Raw genomic sequence first — 17,966 nt, 5'->3', positions numbered from 1 at the left:
TTTTTTTTCCCAAAAAAATAGAGTTTTACAGAACAATACAACAAAATAAAACAATGAATTAGTCCTGGGATGTTGCAAGAAAACCATACTGACTATCATAACATCATTCAAACACTAATCACCATATTTATGTATAGGCTCCCATATTTTCTTAAATTTCCCCAAATTGCCCCAAATTTCCCCAAATTGCTTAACTGTAAATATTTTTTTTCATATTTAACATATAAACACACCAATGAAAAAAGTATTGAAAAAGTATTGATGTAATAGTTATCACTACTAAGTTTCTCAGTAACTGGGCTTTGTAAGTATCAAACCCAGCATCCATAAGTACATAAGTACATAAGTAGTCGCCTCCGCCGGGGCAGACCAGAGGTCCATCCTGCCCAGCGGTCCGCTCACGCGGCGGCCCATCAGGCATATTGCCTGAGCAGCAGTCCCTGACTAATTTTATGCCTACCTCTACACTTATCTCTAAACCTTCCACTGCTCTTATCTGTACCCCTCAATCCCTTTGTCCTCCAGGAACCTATCCAGGTCTTCCTTGAAACCCTGTACTGTGCTATTTCCTATCACGGCTTCAGGAAGGGTGTTCCATGTGTCCACCACCCTCTGTGTGAAAAAGAATTTCCTTGCGTTTGTTCTAAACCTGTCCCCCTTCAATTTCATCGAGTGACCCCTTGTTCTTGTGGTTTCTTTCAAATTGAAAAATCTGTCCATGTCAACCTTTTCGATGCCCCTCAGGATCTTGAAGGTCTCTATCATATCTCCTCTGAGTCTCCGCTTCTCCAGGGAGAACAGCCCCAGCCTCTTCAGTCTGTCAGTGTATGTAAGGTTTTCCATACCCTTAATCAGTTTAGTTGCTCTTCTCTGGACTCCCTCAAGCATTGCCATGTCCTTTTTGAGGTACGGTGACCAGTACTGTACACAGTATTCCAGATGCGGGCGCACCATAGCCCGGTACAGTGGCAGGATGACTTCCTTCGTTCTGGTCGAGATACCCTTCTTAATGATACCTAACATTTGGTTTGCTTTCCTCGAGGCTGTGGCGCACTGTGCCGATGCCTTCAATGTCGTGTCTACCATCACTCCCAGGTCTCTTTCCAGCTTACTAACCCCTAGCGTTGATCCCCCCATTTTGTAAGTGAACATCGGGTTCCTTCTCCCTATATGCATGACCTTGCATTTCCCCACGTTGAAGCTCATTTGCCACTTTTTCGCCCATTCTTCCAGTGTCGTAAGATCCCTTTGGAGATCCTCGCAATCTACCATGGTTTCAACCTTGCTGAATAGTTTGATTTGATTTGATTTGATTTGATTTGATTTCTTATATACCGCTATACCGTGAGGTTCAAAGCGGTTTACAATGAATATAGATTAAAGATACATTAAAATAAAATAAATAAAAATGGTACTTTGGATTTCCCTAGCTGTCCCGAAGGCTCACAATCTAGCTAAAGTACCTGAGAAAACAATAAATAAAAATAAAATAAAATAAAAGGTGTCATCTGCGAATTTGATGACCTCACATTTTGTTCCCGCCTCCAGGTCGTCGATGAATATGTTAAACAGGAGCGGTCCCAGCACTGACCCTTGAGGAACCCCGCTCGTGACCCCTTGCCAGTCTGAGTAGTGGCCCTTTACACCAGCCCTCTGCTTCCTGTCTGACAGCCAGTTTTTGATCCATCGGTGGACCTCCCCTCGCACCCCGTGATTCCACACCATACCAATAGTACCTAGAATAACTATTCAAAGTTCATTCACTCTTAGATTTCGTAAATGGAATAATCCATAATGGCATACCAACAAATGTAGACTCTTCAAATTTAAGCTATGCAGGCGACAATAGCAAATGCTGCAGCACAGCCGCCTCACCCTCCAACCGCACGGCCCTTGCCCTCCCTCCCCGCGACTGGCATGGCATGGCACAGCCCTCGCCCCCTCCTCCCTTCCCAGCACAGCCCATGGCCCATCCACCCCCTGTGCTCAGTCCCTCCTGCTCTGCAGGCCTCCCGCCCCCCCCAGCCCACCCCTGGTCAGGCCAGCCAGCCTGCTTGCACCCACCTCCCTTCCCTTCAAAATAGTTGGGAGCAGGAGGGGTGCATGGACCCTCCTGCTCCTAGGCCAATCTTCGGGAGCAGGAGGAAAGTCCTCCCGCTCCTGCTCCCCTGTCCACCGCCCAATAGCGGCCTTAGGCTCTGCCCCAGCGCATCATCTGATCCCGAGGTTCCTCAGCCAATCAGTGCCTTAGGCCCATCCCCGTGCATCAGATTATGCGCCAGAGTGGGGCCTAAGGCCGCTATTGCGCAGCGGTGGCTGGGGGAGCAGGAGGACTTTCCTCCTGCTCCCGAAGACTGGCCTAGGAGCAGGAGGGTCCGGAAACCCCTCCTGCCCCCTGAAGATGGAGGGAGCCTTGTCCTAAGGAGGGACCAAGCACTTCTCCTGCTCCCAACCGTTCAACAGGTACACTGGGCGGGTGGGCCGGGCTCAACCGCCTGGGCCGACCTTGGGTGGGCTGGTCATGGGTAAGGCGGTGGGGCCAGTGGGCCGGTCGTGCTTGATTGGGGGAGGGTGTCGGGCAGGCTCGGTGTGTCAGGCCAATGGGTGGGGCTAGTGTAAGCTCTCCTGCCTGCCCTGCTCTGCCCGGATCTCTCCTGCCTGCTAGCTGGACTCTCCTGCTCTCTGCTGCCGTTCCTTGCAGTGCAGGCCCGCTTTAAAAGCATGGGCTTGCACTGCGGGGAACGGCAGCAGAGAGCAGGAGAATCCGGCGAGCAGGCAAGAAAGTTCGGGGCAGAGCAGGGCAGGCATGAAAGATCAGGGCAGAGCCAGAGCCCTGATAGCAGTGACAGGAGGCTGCTTCTCCTGTCACTACTATCAGAGTCTGTGCATTAACAGGGATCGCACATTTGCAATCCCTGCTTGCAAATGGGGGTGTTCCTCCAATCGCCCCCATTTGAATACGACTGATTTGTGAATCCGTCGGACCTGCCTGAATTGGAAACAGATTGTTCCGATTCGGGCAGGTTAGCGAATCTAGCCCTAGGGCCTAGGATTTGCGTTTCTAGTGCACCTTTCACAAGCACTAACCCCCAAATTCTGTACATGGCGCTTTAAGTTATACGTTCAAATTAGTGTGCACAGCCAATTTGCGTGCATAACCTAATTGATTGGCATAATCAGTGCTGACAATTGATGATTAACACCTTCTAATTGACACTAATTGGCAGTACTTACGCGCACCGCTTGGAAAGCACAGTTCTATAAAAAGTATGCCCCAGTTGCAGTGTACAAATTTGAAAAGGGGGTGTAGTCTGGGGGCGGATCAGGGGCCTTCCTAAAAGTTACGCGCATTGTTATAAAATAGGCCTGACCCACACACAACTTAGATTCAGACATTGAGCTGGCCTAGATAGGTGTGCCTAAAAGTTATGCAAGCACTGGCATTTAAAGTGCAGTTTTATAAAGCATATGCATACCTTGTAGAATTGTACTAGCAAAATTATGCAAATTATGCACATATATTTACAACTTTAAAAATGAGTAGTCATGTAGTAAAGGGAAAGGGGATGGGACGTGATATACTGCCTGTAGTTACAAAGCAGTTTACATACAGGTACCTATTTGTGTACTTCGGGCAACAGAGGGTTAAGTAACACCCAGAGTCACAAGTTGCTGCAGTGGGAATCAAACGCAGTTCTCCAGGTTTGCAGGCCACATAACATAACATAAAACGTACTTGTTTACCGCAAATACCATTAAGGGCTCCTTTTACAAAGGTGCGTTAGGGCCTTAGCGCGCATTAAAATGCCCCGCGCGCTAGCCGTTACCGCCTCCTCTTGAGCACGCACGCTAATCCGGTGCATGCGCTAAAAACGCCAGCGCGCATTTGTAAAAGGAGCCCTAAGTTCTATGCGGTTCACAAAGATTAATAATACAATGAATAAACACCCTATATCTAACTTACAAAAATTTCTTAAAAAGATACGTCTTTGAGGCACGTCAAAATTGTTGGTACGAATTTGAGATTTTGAATATGTGAGTTAAATCCCTAGTCCACGAGGCTGCTTGAAAAGATAGCAAACGATCCTGAAATTTCTTATATTTGCAACCTGTTATAGAAGGGGATGAGAATAATGAATGAGATTTTCTAGGATGTTTAGAATTTATAATGATAAAAGATTCCATAAGATACTCAGGAATTGAACCCGTTAGTGCCTTGTAACAAATACAGCTGAGCTTAAATTTAACCCGAGCCTCAACTGGAAGCCAGTGCAATCGGAGATAGAAATCAGTGGCATGATCATACTTCTTCAAATTAAAAATCACTCTGACTGCTGCATTCTGAATCATGCGGAGTCTCTGAAGATTCTTCTGAGTACCAGCAAGAGGCACAATATTACAATAATCCAGTGATTGAACCAACAATCGAAAGGAGTTAATATCAAAATATACTCTAATAGTTCTTAGTTTCCATAAAGTGTTAACCATTAGACTACTCTTGGTACTGGATAATGTTTTGATTTTTTGGCATGGGGAATTCTGTATTTTATGAATGATAAAAGGCCAAGGGCCTAGGCAACGTAATCAGTTATTTGAAGCTGTCCTTGTTCTTGGAATATATCACCAGCTGTGAAGGTATGCAGGTCCTATGACGTATATGGCGACAAGGATTCAGAAGATGACTGAGTTGCAACATAATGGCCAATTTAATCTTTGTTGAATTGTCCATTCACACACTGTTCTCTTATTAGAGAGTCAGCTAGGGATGCTTGTCTGCTGCTCCATAGGTAGTTTTATTTTTTTATTTTTTTTTGCAATGACAGAGTTTCCCTCGGCTGTCAGAATTTGGAAACAAATATCACTAGAAAGCCTGCAGAGTGCAGAACTATGGAAACTGTCTCTCATTTTAGAATCAAAGTTGTGTGGAGCGTTCCAAAACTTTGGAACAAGAAAGCACCAAGCGGAGAAAACTGCTTAGGCAAAAAGGCTCACATCATTCCTTCTAACCAGTTCAACATTTAAGGCATGTCTGCCTACATTCCCAGTGCCTGTGACAATGGCAACACTTCCTTTCAGCCTAATGGTTCCTGAGCCCCATCTTTTGTCTGCTGATTAACGGCTCCATTCATTGACCAGACCACTAATTGCTTGCTTCTTATACTCACCCTACATTACTATAAGAATTAATGAGACACAATTACAGCTCCCAGAAATCTCAGGCCTAGCCAACTGCAAAGCACTCCAACTGAATAAGAGTGCCTGAAGAATAAAGAGAAAAACTCAGCCGATTGTTCAGAGGAAGCAGAATGTTTTTTGTTTAAAAAAATTGTATTTATTTGAAGCTGTTTCATAATTAGGCCCTGGGGGGCAAAGAGTTGGGGGAAGGAAGAGAGAACAGAAAAAAAGATTTGGGAACAAGCATTCAGTGAGAAATCACAATGGAAGCGCAGAGGCACAAGCAGTTTGGTTATAAGATGGACATGGGGCTCTGAAAAATGGAAAAAAAAAAGTGTTAGTACCAGTCCTTCGGCGTACAAGAAGTCAGTTGCTGAACTGAAGCTTCGGTACAATCTGAAATTCACCTTCTTCACATAATGTGTGGCAGATGCATGCGAAAGGAGACTTGTTTTCAGCTGCTGTTGGAATGAGTTTCAGTGGCGCCACGAAGCCATGCCAGTGCAGACTCTACTCTATACATATACAATGTACCATGCAACAACTAATTTTGAGTTGGTGTTCTAAACTGATTATAGTATAGGTTTATATGTGTCTTCTCCATCTGCCAAAGCTCTGAACTTGGGGCTAGATTCACTAAGCAAACCGATCGTGTACCGATCGATTTGCGAGCCCTTTCTACCCAATTTCCCTCTGACCAGATTCACTAACCAGTGTAGCGATCCAATCCCGATCCTCCCATGCAAATTAGTAAAACCCCATGCAAAATAGCCAAGCGATTGATTTATTAACAATTGCATGGCTATTTTGATGATGAGTTTTACTACTGACAAACCCGACTGCTGCAGACCTGTCGGTAACTGTCTTTATTTATTTATTTTTTTCCATGGCACAGATATTTTAAGTGTGTTACACATGCAAAATATCTGCCCCATAAAAAATAAAAGACAAGCAGGCCTGTCCAAAAAATGTGTGCCCCCCCAATGCGGCTTCTCCTCCCGATGCTGCCTCTAACCCCCTCCAAATCAGGCACAACTCACACCCCCCCCTCCAACCGGCACAGCCCACCCACGACCGACACGGCCTGAAAGTTGGGAGCAGGAGGGGTGCTCAGTCCCTCCTGCTCCTTAGGCTTACCAACCCCTTGGCCGGGCCCGGCCGGGCCGAACTCAGCACCCCCCGACATCCAAGTTGGGAGTAGGAGGGTGCTCAGTCCCTCCTGCTCCATAGGCCCACCAACACCCACCCCCTATCTGGGCCCGGCCCGGCACCCCCCTACCTCCAAGTTGGGAACAGGAGAAGCGCTCAGTCCCTCCTGCTCCTCCGGGTCCAGCGATGCATCTGCCTGGGCCTTTGGCCCCGCCACGGTGTATCATGCGATGCATAGGGAGAACCCTAAGGCCCTGATTGGCTCAGGAGCCTCGGGTTCCTCCCCCCTTGGGAGGGGCCTGAGGCGCCTCAGCCAATCAGTGCCTTAGGCTCCTCCCCATGCATCTGATGATGCACCAGGGCGGGGCCCAAAGTCCAGGCAGATGCATCGCTGGACCCGGAGGAGCAGGAGGGACTGAGCGTCTCTCCTGCTCCCAACTTGATGCGGCGGCTGAGGAAGCAGGAGCAGGAGGACTTTCCTCCTGCTCCTGAAGATTGGCCTAGGAGCAGGAGGATCCGGGCACCCCTCCTGCTCCCGAAGATGGACAGAGCCTTGTCCTAAGGAGCAGGAGGGACCAGGCACCCCTCCTGCTCCCAACAGTTCAACAGGTATGCAGGGTGGGTAGATTAGGCCCGACCGCCTGGGCCAACCTGAGGTGGACCTGTCGTGGGTAAGGCGGTGGGGCCAGTGGGCTGGTCGTGCTTGATCAGGGGATGTCGGGCAGGGCCGGTGTGTCAGGCCGGTGGGTGGGGCTAGTGTAGGATCTCCTGCCTGCCCTGTTCTGCCCCAATCTCTCTTGCCTTCTCGCCGGACTCTCCTGCTCTCTGCTGCCATTCCCCGCAGTGCAGGCCCGCTTTAAAACCACGGGCTAACACTGCGGGGAATGGCGGCAGAGAGCAGGAGAGTCCGGTGAGCAGGCAGGAGAGATCAGGGCAGAGCCCTAACAGCAGTGACAGGAGGCTGCTTCTCCTGTCAGGGTCTGCACATGAGCGGGGATCGCACATTTGCGATCCCTGCTCACAAATGGGGGCATTTCTCCGATCGCCCCCATTTGAATACAACTGATTTGTGAATCAGTTGAACCTGCCCGAATCAGAAATGGATTGTTACGATTCGGGCAGTTAGTGAATCTAGCCCTTGGTGTCAAGTTTTTCCTGGTGCCTGCAGTACTATCATCGATCTAGGTTTCATCCTGCTCCATTACCTCTTAAGAAAGTTTGGGGAGGGGGATTTAATTGCTACATTGTATTCCACACTTATGCACTAATGTAATATCATAGCGCTGATGATATCTGTGGTCGGTTGCAAGCATGAAGCATGATTAGTGATGTAAAAAAGCTCAATCAGAAATGGCTCAGTTTTCCCAGGGCTCACTTCTTAACAATGTGCTAACTTGCAAGTTCTCTTGCAGAAATTAGCCAGCACCACAGGGAATGGCTTGTAATGCTAGTTAATTTAGATAATATGTAAATGGAATTCATGGCATTTAACTTGTGGAAAAGTGCGTAGGAAATCCCAAATTTCTTCAGAAAAAAAGAATTTAATTAAACCTTGAATGTAGCTGGCTTTTATGGAGAACAGTAACTTTATGTAGTTTTCCACAAATGATATAGTTATGTTATGTTATATTATATTATATTAAGAGCTCCTTTTACAAAGGTGCACTAGCGTCTTTAGTGCACGCACTGGATTAGCGCGCTCTACCCAAAAAACTTCCGCCTGCTCAAGAGGAGGCGGTAGCAGCTAGCGCATGCGGCATTTTAGCGCGTGTTATTCCGTGCGTTAAGGCCCTCACGCACCTTTGTAAAAGGAGCCCTATATTATGTTATGTACAGACTTATATCCCACTAAATCCTTACAGTCAGAGCTCTAGGTGGTTACAAATGGCTTTTATGATATAGAGAACCTTACTTGTATAGAACTTTGCATACAGTATATGATGCAAGTCAGAAACTGGCGTTAACAGAAAATTTTGCACAGAGGTTTACAAACAACATAGTACTGTACATAGTATTACTAACAAAAACAAACAAACCAAAAAACTCTACAAACTCAAATCAAAGGATAACACAAAAAGCAGAGCTGCAAATAATCCCAATCTCAAATAATCGCATATGCAGTATTAGAAATATCAGTAAACTGTAAACTATACACTATACATACTTGCTGCAGATTTATGTATAAAAAGAGGGGGGAAAACCCTTAGACACCCTTCAAATCATGTCAAACAGCAAAAGCTGATCAATTGAATGGGACATCTATTTAATCTCAAAAAATCTAATTAGGACATCTAATTAGTCTCAAAAAAGCCCTCTTTTTCTTTTCATAAATTACAAATTGAAATATAAATTCAAACTCAAAAAGACTTAGCTTGGTTGGAAAGGCACCCGTCTGCCATTCCAACCCAAATCAGTGCATTTCCCTACCTTCCTAGTCGACTATACTTCAAATCCAGTTTCTCTTCCCTCAGCCGCTAGTTTAAAAACTTGTGGCAGTTACTGGCAGTAATTAGATCAGGCTTTCCTCTAGCCAGTCCCAAGGTCTTTCCTTCTATCGCAATTTCAATTTGACATGTGGGCGGGACATGGCAAAGGGAAAGCCTTGGGGCTGCTAGAAGAAGGCCTGATCTAATCACTGCTGGTATCAGCCACAGGTTTTTAAACTCACAGCTGAGGGGAGAGAGACTGGACCCAAGAAGTGAGAAGGAAGAAGGTAGGGAAAGTAATTAGAGCCACAGGAAGGAACAGGGGAGGGAAGAAGGAAAAGCAATACCCAGAGAGGGAAAGAGAGAGGGAGAGGCACTACATGTGAAAGGAAGAGATGAGTGTGAAATGCTGCACCTGAAGGGAAGGAGGAAGGCTGTACATGAAGGGAAGGGACAGGAAAGAGAGTTTACTATACACATGAAGGGAAGAGATGGAAAAGGGATATTGCTGCACTTGAAGGGAAGGTATAGGAAGTGGCAGAATGCTGCATATGAAGGGAAGGGATGGGAAAAGGGGATTGTTGCATGTAAAGGGAAGATAAGAGAGGGTGAAATGCTGCACTTGAAGGAAAGATGATGAAATGCTGTACATAAAGGGAAGGGATGGAAAGAGGAAATTACTGCACATGAAGGAAGGGGAAGATATGGTAAAATACTGCACATGAAAAAAAGGGATGGGGAGAGGGGAGAAATGATGCACATTGATGGAAGAGAAGACAAAATACTAGATAGATTTGAGGAGTCTGAAAAATGGAATACAGCTGAATATGACAGATCAGTGCCAAACAGACATAGGGCAAGAAGTGAGGAGAGAAAAGAAATAGCAAATGGACAAGAGGTCCCTGAAAACATTTAAGAGGAAAGCAGAACTAGAGACTGGGAACAAGTTGATTAGAAAATAAAATCACTGGATAACAAAGGTAGGAGTAATAATTTCTTTTCAGTTTAGTGATTGAATTATGTCAATGCTGAACATTTACATCTGTTGGCTAAATTTTGCACCATTCAAGAGAACCTGCATTTCTATTTCGGTGATGTTGCACAAAATGCAGAGTCTGGTATCTGCAGTTGCCTATTTTGTCTCCATTTCAGTTTCTGTTTGCATGTTTTATGAAGCCCCTTATTCTGCATCAGGTGAGATTCTGCATCTGCAACTGAGGTGAAGGATTCTGTTATCATGTAGTGTGTCACAAACACTCCTCAGAGCAGAGCTGATAAGTGACAAAAACTATGTTCTGGCATGTCCCCTACAACCAGGGGAACCTTCAGGTCTTCTACTTGGTCCTAGGTAACTGCCTAGGCCCCAGAAGTAAAGGTAATTATTGGCATCTACCCTTCAAATACCAAACTCAGGCAGAATTTCTCAGAGTCAAGAATGGTCTTTCTTCAAACCTCAGTGGTCAAAAAGGTATAGCAAAAAGCAAAGCACATTCAGCCTTTTCACAAAAAAACAACAAAAAACAGTTTCCAAAATAAAGTCAAAAGAGTACATATGTCTCTGGCAAACAATACAGAGAGTACAATGAGTTTTAAATCCAGCTCTAGTCCAGCACTATAATAGTGTTTAATTAGCATTCAACTCCTTGCATGAAGTCATGGACCTCAGTTCTGATTGCAGGGAGTTACAACCAAACGTATTTTTGAAAAGGAAAAAAAAAAAACACATACCCTTGTCTTGCCTGAGACCATCCACTCTGGCTCAGCCTTCAAATTTCACTTGCTTGCCAGAAACAACACTTCTTTTCTGTGTCAAATTATTTATAGGCAGGAACAGGGCCGCCATCAGAAATTTCTGGGCCCCTTACTGAGCAATCCTATTGGGCCCCCCACGCACCCCTTCCCCCCCCCCCCGACGCCCCCCCTTCTTCCATGGGCTGAATACACACATACTTTTCTGCTAATGCTCCACCTAAGCCAGTCCCGTAAAATCTTCTCACATCCATTGGGTGATTTGGCATAGAGGAGATATTCATAAAAAGAACGTCCGTCAAGATCTTTACTCATAGACTGTGCCATTTGCTTTAAATCATCTTCCATCATTAATCCAAATTGCACAATTCTTTCTCTGTCTTTGTCCTGAATGGCATCTGGCCACATTGCTGGATCCTTCCAGTCAACAAATTTATGAGCAGGCGCGGAGAACGCATTTTTAAACAAATGTAGTTTATCCTTGTACTCCTTATGTAATTTTAATCATCTATGGATATGTTTGTATGTTTATTGTTCAAATGGTTTTATTTATTTCCCCAAATGTATTTTTGTTATACGCATTGAAAATATTTGATATTGCGTTTAAATCAAAATCTCAATAAACTTGAAACGAGTGCCCGTGAAATTGTGGGAGGGTTAAATACTCAAAACTTAGAAGAATAACATTTTACTTAAAGTTTTTGCTACGCCAGCTTTCTGGTATCTTTACATACAGTGGCGTACGTAGCATATGTAACACCTGGAGCCCATCATTTTTTGGCACCCCACCCCCATCTGTAAGAAAAACATGATTTTTAGTAACAAACCACACGTCACACATGAGTACCTAGGAAAAGGCAGCATCTTACATATTGCAGTGAGCAGTATATCAATACACCCATTGTAAAACTAAACAAGCCAGACAAGCACAGATCAATCCTACACCGTCAATCCTAACAGAAAACCATGTCTTTCGAACACACAGAACACAGAAAACACCTTCGCCTAGTATGGAATATGTCATCACAAACTAACCCCTTTTACAAAACTGTAGTGTGGATTTTAGCCACAGTGGTAACAGCCCTGACGCTCATAGAATTCTGAGCATCAGAGCTGCTACCACCACGGCTGGTGCTAAAAATCACTCCACAGTTTTGTAAAAGGGGGGATAAAACAGAAATACACAGTTTCAACGCTCTAGCTCAGAGGTGCCCAAACTTTTTGAGCTTGTGAACTACTTTAAAATGACCAAGTCAAAATGATCTGCCATCAATAAAATTAAAAACCACAAAGCACACTATACGCTTAGAAAATGTTAATTATCATTCCTATTCTGGGTTTTTTTCAAAGAGTTCAAGGCAGATGACTCTATGCATTGTCACCTCAGTAACAACCATACAAAAATAGACAAATATACCCTCCATCCTTTTTATTAAACCACAATAGCAGTTTTTAGCGCAGGGAGCTGCGCTGAATGCCCAGCGCTGCTCTTGACGCTCATAGGCTCCCTGCGCTAAAAACCACTATTGCAGTTTAGTAAAAGGGGACCATATTGTAAAATATAGACAGCAGATATAAATTCAGAACTGTGCATAGTAAGTGAAGGGAAGTTTTCATCTCTGGGAATTTACCCAGTTAACTATTAAGTTATTTGGGCAAATTCCTTTGAAAACTGTGGTAATACTGCCTCCACTTTGCTAAATTTAAAATAAAATCATTTTTCCTACCTTTGGTGATTTCATGAGTCTCTGGTTGCACTTTCTTCTTCTGACTGTGCATCCAATCTTTCTTCCCTTCTATCAGCCTGTATGCTTTCTCTCCTCCACACCTCATTCCCTCCCCCAACTTTTTCTTCCTCTCTCCCTGACCTTTCTTTCTTTTTTTCTGTTTTTCTTATTTCCTTCTGTTTCCCTGCCTGCCCCCTTTCTTTCTTTCTCCCTGCCATTCCCCAAGCCACTGCCACTGCCGCTGCCATCGGGGAACAGGACCCACCAATGGATAACAGGCCCCAAAGCCGACGCCGGCGCATGCTCTCCCTGCTTCGGGCCGATCAGTCTTCCTCTCCCCGACGTCAATTCTGCCATCGGAGAGGAAGTTCCGCCCAGCCTGGCAGCGATTGGCTGGCCCGAACTTCCTCTCCGACTGCAGAATTGACGTCGGGGAGAGGAAGACTAATCGGCCCGATAGATTAGATCGCCAAGACAAAGTGAGTCCTGGGTGATCGACTCACTTTGCCTTGGCAAGCTACTGGCGCCCCTGCCTTGAACACTGCCTAGGACCCTGGAGGAGCCCGGGCCCCCTGTCATCTCCGGGCCCCTGAATGCAGGACTGGTAGTACTGCTCTGATGGCGGCCCTGGGCAGGAACAAGATATCCACAGGACAGTGCATATATGAGTGTTATAATCCCCAGCGGCAGACAACTTGAAAATTCTCTCTGAGGCACCAAACAGCAGGGAAGCTCTGCCTCAGGCTCTCTAGTCACTGTAGCATAGGCAGCAAAGCTCAACGAGATTCTGTGATTGCTTCACCACCACGGCGAACACAGTGAGTTTCAGCATACATAAAACATTCACTCTGGCTCAATGCCTTTTGGCTCAAGCTAATCATACAGTTAGCAGCTTGCAAAAGAAACCAGGTAAGTAATTACTGCTTAGCCAGGAATACTACCCACCAAAACACAAAGCATACATTGAAAGAAAAAAGCCCACCAGCTGTCTCACAGCTACTCACTCAGTTAATTTCCATGAGCTCTGTTTGGCCCTCTGAAGTAGGGCAGGCTCCCTGGATTTCCACTTCCATCAAATCCTTTGGAACCTGAAGGTTGGAAGTAGAGCAACTGTCCTCTAATAATAATAATAATAACAGCTTATATACCGCAATACCCTGAAGTTCTATGAGGTACAAAGATTAAGCAAAGGTACAAATTGATTGACTTTAAGAGGGGAGGAAGAAAGAGGGTTAATAGGACAGGAAATCCATTTTTGAGGAGAGAGTGATCAATAGAACAAGTTAATCGCTATAGAGGGGAGAGAGAAGAGAGGATCAGTTGTCTAGATACTTTAGGAACAGGTGTGTTTTCAGACGTTTCCTAAATTCCTCATAAGTAGTGGGCGAAAGCAATTGTTCTAGGTCTTTACCCCATGATGCTGCTTGGTGCGAGAGAAGATGTTCATGGTGTTTTTTCAGTTTACAACCTCTCACTGGGGGGGAAACGAAGTTGGAATGTGAGCTTCTCTTGTGTCTGTTGGCTGAGAAGACGAAAAGGTCAGTTATATAATTAGGGGCAAGTCCGTGTAGTGCTTTGAAGCAGAAGCAGGCAAATTTAAACTTTATGCACGCCTCCATTGGCAGCCAATGCAGCTGCTGGTAGTAGGGTGTCACGTGGTCAAACTTCCTCAGCCCAAAGATCAGTTTGACCGCTGCATTTTACATCAATTGTAAACGTTGCATGTTCTTTTAGGAAATTGCTAAATAGGCGATGTTACTTCATGCATAGGCCAATCTACCACCTCAGAGTCTGCCTGCATTCTCCAAGGCTCCTGCCTTGCTTTATCCTGCTAGAGAGCCTCTGCCACATCACTCTCCACTTCCCTTACTGCTTGCTTCAGCCTGCCTTTAATCAGACCAAAGCCACTCCCCTTCAGCCTGTAGAGGGGGATGGGCTTTGGTTCTACTGCAGGCTTCCCCTGTCTGCTTTGCCTTAGTCTCATAGGCACAGCTACCTTGGCTTTAGCTGCCCTAGCTGATGTATTGACAGGGTGCAAATGCTGTGATTCTGCCTGCTCCTGATCCAGATCACCACTGCTTTTAAAACATGGACAAGGGAGGTCAGACTCAGTTGGTCACTACAGCTGATCTGGTCAGCTGTTATGCACAGGATCCTCTTGGCAGTTTTAGGTGCAAATCCATCACGGGTGCTTGGTTTATCACAAGGAATCCAGCTTGTTCTAGTTTCCCAGTAGTAGGTATATTGGTGCTCCAGGACCCAGTGTAATATTTATACTACTGTCTTTTCATAGGTGAGTTAAGGTAATTATACCTTTAGTAAGCTTCCTATATAGATTTTGAGTGTCTTTTTGCAGTTTTGTGCTATTTTGCAAAGTGTCTGGTCTTGTGTTGCCCAATTCAGGAAAAAAAATTTTGATTCGATTCAGCCCATTGAATTGATTTTTTGATTCAATTCGATTTGATTTTCCTCCCCAATTGGGTGTTTTTTTCCAAACATATTCGTGGGTTTATTTTATAGCCTCTTCACCCCTTTGCCTTCTCCTAACCACACTGGCACTGTGGTGTAAACAAAATAACAAACAAAAGACTTTCCCTCTCTCTGTTAAATCCTAGCTCACATTTGCGGTCTATCACGAGCTCTGGCAGGATACACGTTTCAAATATGACATATTGTAATCACAAACAGGAAATAAAATTAGTTTTTCTACCTTTTATTGTCTGGTCATTATTCTGTACAATTGTCATTTTATAAATACAAATATACAGAGCAAGGACCAACAAAACCTCTGTCTCCCCTCCCCTTCACATATATCCCCTCTACTATCAAGAAAACTGAACAAGCCAAGTTATTACAGAATGCTACACAGAAATATTATGCTAATAGTATACTGAAGTCACACATGACATGAATAGTGTTAGGGGAGTGCCCCCTGGTCAGAGAGAGCCCTAAGCCAGCTGGAAGCTAAAGATGCACTGCCTGGGCTTTGCAGCTCCCAGTTATGTCTCTAGCAGAATATATATTTCAAATCTGATATATTCTAATGAAAAAATAGAAATAAAATTATTTTTTTCTACCTTTTGTTGTCTCTGGTTTCTGCTTTCATCTTCTTTTTACTCTTTTCCTTCCAGCGTCTGCCCTGTCTCTTCAATCCAGCATCTGCCCGTTCCATCCACTGTCTGCCCTCTCCCCCTTCTAGATGTATCTGACTTCTTTCTATGCCCCTCTCCCCTTTCCATCCAGCCTGTGCCTCCTTTCTCCTTTTTACATCATTCATTTCAGCTTCACTGCTTTTTTCATTTTTATCTCTCCTACACCAGATCTAGCATCGTTGTCCCTCTTTGCTTATTTCTCTGATGACCCCTTCCCATCATCAATCTCTCTACTTTCTCATGCCTGTCTCTCCCCTTCCCCTCCTCTAATCTCCCTGCCAGCTGTTTCCTTCCTTTTTTCCTTCTCCCTTCTCACCTCCCCCTGTCCAGCAGTAACTCTCTTCCCTTCCCTTTCCCTCTTCCCCTCCCAGCACCATCTCTCTTTATCCTTCCCTCCAGGTCCAGTAGCAGCTGTCCCTTTTTTTCCCTTGCCCAGCAGCTTCCCAGACTCCTTTCCCTCCTCCCCTCTCAGAAGCACCTCTCCTTCTCCCTCTCCAGGTCCAGTAGCAGCTGTCCCTTTTTTTTCCTTGCCCAGCAGCTTCCCAGACTCCAACAGTGGCTTTCTTCCCTCCCAGCAACTATCCTTACTTGCCAGTACAGCGATTCAGGAAGACAGCCTCAGGTTCTTTGTTGGGTCGTGCTGCCTCTGAGGAAAGAGGAACTTGCATCATCAGAGGCGGCCGCGACTCAGCAAAAGCCCCAAGGCTGCCTTCGTGAATCGCTGTGCTGGTAAGTAAGGAGAGCTGCTGAGAGGGGAGAAAGCCACTGTCAGAGGCTCCCCATGATCTCTCTGGCCCAGCGTGGACCAGCTGGAAATATCTTGTTGATCTCGTCGGCCCTGCGCGGACCGGCAGGAAATTGAAGTTAATCAATCTCACCGGCCCTGTGCAGACCGGGGCAGAAATTTCCTGAGGACCGGCACCGGTCCACGGGCCAGCGGTTGAAGAACAGTGATTTAGAGAATGACACAAGGACAAATTTTTCCCTGTCCCCACGGGAACTCATTTTCCCTTCCCGTCCCAGTGAGCTCTTTTCCTGTCCCTACTCCATTCCTGCAAACTCTGTCCTCATCTGCACAAGCCTCAAAACACTTAAAAATCATAAGTGTTTGAGGCTTGTGTGGTTAAGGCAGAGGTTACAGGAATGGGACAAGAACAGCAACAAAACTCACGGGGACGGGTTGGGGAAATTGGGTTCCTGCGGGGCTGGTGAAATGTTGGTCCATGTGTCATTTATCTGGAAAGAACTCTAAGATGGGAGCTGATATGGTTACCACCAATGTCTTCCTTCATATCCAATGTCTTCCAGTCATGAAGACTCGCATAAGCTGATCATAGTAATAAGACTACAAATCTCATCATCACAGTAATCTAATTAATCTTTACATTTATAACCTACCTGCTCCCAAAATGGCCTAAGGCAGTTTACAAAGAAAATAAAAATTATGCACAAATATTACTACTACTACTACTATTAATTATTTCTATAGCACTACCAGACACACAAAGTGCTGTACAGAGTCACAAAGAGTAAGAAAACAGTCCCTGCTCGAAAAACTAGAGATCACATTAAAAAGTATATCCCATTTTATAAAAACTATAAATGCAGATATGCAAAAAAAATGTTCATTTTCTTCTATCAAATCTTTACAAAATAAAAAGGTTGTAAAATTTCTGAGAAAAGAATTTAAAAAAAAAGATTGTCATCTAATCTGCAACCGTATGCCATTCCAAACACCGCTTGCTTGAAAGGAGAATGACAATCCAAAACCCACCCTGTACTGAAGGAAAGCTATGGAAGTGTAAATTCTAAAACAGGAAAGTAGCCCCTACCATGTGGAAAAGCAATCAACAAAGATACAGTGGTGCCTCGCATAACGAACGCCTCGCACAGCGAACGCTGCGCACAACGAACTTCATGTCTTGCTTCCTACAACGAACTTCGTTTCACACAACGAAGTCGCCCGAGCTGCATCCTTCCGCGCAGGCACTGCGCTTAACTGCCCTCTCTCCGCCTGGCTCCCTGTGCAGTGGCGGACCGTCGGCTCGCAGGGGCCCGGCACCTACTGCTGATGCGTTGGGGGGGCGGAGCTACTCTCGCCGCTTCCCCGATGCTAGAAAAAAAAAAATAAATGAACAGTTAAGTCCCAGTTTTTGCAGCTGAGACTTTGCCCTCTCTCACTGTAAAATTAGACTCTACTTAGTCTGTCTTTAAATTTAAAAAATGTGTGTTGTTTTAAAAAACAATTATGTTTTTAGATGTATCTAAATAAAAATAATAACAAAAAATTTATCTTTTTTTATGTCATCTTAGCATATTTTATGCTACAGAACAAATTATTTTTTTTAACATGTATTGTTATGGGAAAACGCATTTCACATAACGAACTTTTCGCATAACAAACTTGCTCCTGGAACCAATTAAGTTCGTTGTGTGAGGCACCACTGTATTCTGGAGCACAACCATTCAACATTTTAAAGACCAGCCTCATTTTTATGAAGCCGCATTAGGGTCTTTTATCACCTATGAGCATCAGAACTTTTACCGCCACAGCCAATGATTTATTTAAAAAAAACCCACTAATGTGG

This window comes from Geotrypetes seraphini, chromosome 2, assembly GCF_902459505.1.
Source record: "Geotrypetes seraphini chromosome 2, aGeoSer1.1, whole genome shotgun sequence".
Lineage (NCBI taxonomy): Eukaryota > Metazoa > Chordata > Amphibia > Gymnophiona > Dermophiidae > Geotrypetes > Geotrypetes seraphini.
The sequence above is the reverse complement of the archived record's forward strand: the minus strand, read 5'-3'. Positions refer to the sequence as shown.